At 53.6% G+C, this 2,323-nt stretch overlaps 2 non-coding genes across 2 annotated transcripts; one reads left to right on the top strand and one right to left on the bottom strand.

The window, feature by feature from the left end:
• Window positions 1-564: 564 nt before the first annotated feature.
• TRNAC-GCA lies at window positions 565-636 on the top strand. The gene has a single exon. It is a non-coding gene; the product is annotated as a tRNA-Cys (tRNA).
• A 1,501-nt stretch (window positions 637-2,137) lies between these two features.
• TRNAC-GCA lies at window positions 2,138-2,209 on the bottom strand. The gene has a single exon. It is a non-coding gene; the product is annotated as a tRNA-Cys (tRNA).
• Window positions 2,210-2,323: the final 114 nt, after the last annotated feature.

Here is a 2,323-nt window from a genome sequence, read left to right as displayed (position 1 = left end):
GGGCTGCGCGGGGGCGGGTTCCGGGGAGGGCAGCGGGGCTGGGGGTGCTAGCGCCCCAGCGATCCCAGGGCGACCGTGCGTGCCCCTTGCTCAGGGCCCTTCCCGCGCTGGAGGCGGCGCGGAGCCCGACTGGCTGCACATCTGGGGCGCCCGGGCTGCAGGAGGCAGGCAAACCCCTCGCACCCATCGAGGGTGGGGTTGGAACGCTGCTGAATGCCCGAGCAGCTTCAGATTCAGGGACTTTCCTTTCTACCCGTCGGTACCTGGCATGAACCTACGGACCGAAGGGGAACCCCCCTGACCAGCCCCCTTTCCGCCCGCACCCTTTCCCTCGTTTGTAGGGTAGAACCCGTGCCTCCCTCCTGGACTCAGCGCAGCGCGACCTGGGCTAGTTCTCTCCCTGCGCCTCTGCCATGCAGCTTTCCCCCGGGTTTCCCGGATCTGGGCACCTTCTGCTTTCTGCTTGGCCCTCTTCCCTCCTTCATTCCTTTCTCCTGTTTCTTATTCTCTACTCAACTGTGTCTTAGCACGCAGAAGAGCCGCCTTCTGGCGGGGGAGCAGCGCGGGGGTATAGCTCAGTGGTAGAGCATTTGACTGCAGATCAAGAGGTCCCTGGTTCAAATCCGGGTGCCCCCTCGCGCTGGCTTTTCCTCCTCCCCTCCAACTAGTATAACCCATGTTTCATTTTTGACTTACATTTTTGAACATTGGGTCCTAGGCTAAAAGAAAACAAAAATGAAAAAAGTCCCTTCCTCATTTTCCAAACTTACCGGAAACCTTTCAGTTTTGCTTTGTGCCCAGCGGAAGGAGGAGAGGAGGGTACGCGCACAGTAGGGTACAAAAGCTTCGCGGCCGCATTTCTAGCGCCAGAGGTGTCTGGATTTCCGCGGCCAAGGTCGCCGGCCTCAGATGTGTCAGGCAGTTCGAGGTGCCAGGTTCGGGGGACAAGGTTACTCCCCCAAGTTGGCGTTCCGTTGCTGATGGGGGTAGGGTGTGGCTCAAGAGAGGGGAACCCACAGACACAGCCCTTCTCCAACTTCAACTTTCTTTATTACCAGTGACATGAAGGTGCTGCGCGCATCCTTATTGCTCGTGACACAGGCCGAGTGAAAAGCATGCCGACAACGTTAAATGGCCACCCGCTCATTTTAACGTACAAAATTAAAGTTATATCCCGATGCTGATACACATGAATGCAGTGGTTCTCAAACGTGAACGTCCATCAGAATTACTCGGAGGGTTTGTTTCAAACACCCCCAGTTTCTGATTCTGTAGGCCTGGAGTGGAGCCCCGAAAATGTGCATTTCTCGCAATTTCCCAGGTGCTGCTGGTGCTGCTGGTCGGAGGACCACACTTTAGGAGAACCACTGAACAAGGCCCATGGAGTTTCAAAACCTAAAAATGGGGACAGGTATCTGCGGGCTCCTTGACTGTATATCACCGTCGGGCCGGAGGAAAACGATAAGGAAGAAGGAAAGGCGTCCCCTCAACTGAGTTTTGCCCAAAAAAAGGAAAAATAAAGGAGAAAGAGAGAGGCATGCTGCCGGGGTCAAGGGGCAGCTGCGATATTTTAAACCTGGAATCTGGTTGTGTCATTCCTCGGAGCCCTGGGGAATACTCGAGCGCATTTTTCCCTTCGGCCCCCATTACTGTAGCTGTGTCGCCAGGCTGGACAGAGAGACAGCAGAGCTGCGGCCGGGCACAAAGCCGAAACGAGAGAAATGAGCGGCTTTTCTCCCCTTTGCTGGACACCGGTCCTCGAATTTACCGCCTCTGGGTTTTCAGGTCGAAGCCCTACCTCTCAGCTAATAGAAAGGACGGAAGCCGCCACTTTTATCTTCTACTATTTTAAGTCTGTGCCGATGCTGCCCCTCCCCCGGCACGTCATTGTTACGAACTACAGTTAACATTAAAAGAACAGGTCTCGAGGGTACCGGTGGGCTTCTCGCCACCTTCGGTATACAGATCAGTCCCACTAAATCAACCTTCGGGTTGCTGCTCTCTACGTCTCAGGTATGGCAAACATTTGAACGGGCAAATTACGCAGAAGAAAGGACACCTCCAGGAAGTTTTGGATTCCGTACTCGCTGACTCAGATTGTTCTGGGTTATACCTGAGCCGTGGAAAACTTAAAGTGAGGGGGCACCCGGATTTGAACCGGGGACCTCTTGATCTGCAGTCAAATGCTCTACCACTGAGCTATACCCCCTCTTCTTGCAAGAAGCAGGTGAATTCTTTTTACATCTATTTTAACATTTTCATACTAAAAATTGTTCATTGGTTCAAAATTAGTTTCTTCTTGCTAGAAGATACTGAGTTTATC

This window comes from Galeopterus variegatus, unplaced genomic scaffold, assembly GCF_000696425.1.
Source record: "Galeopterus variegatus unplaced genomic scaffold, G_variegatus-3.0.2 Scaffold4089, whole genome shotgun sequence".
Classification (NCBI taxonomy): Eukaryota; Metazoa; Chordata; class Mammalia; order Dermoptera; family Cynocephalidae; genus Galeopterus; species Galeopterus variegatus.
The sequence above is the reverse complement of the archived record's forward strand: the minus strand, read 5'-3'. Positions and strand labels throughout refer to the sequence as shown.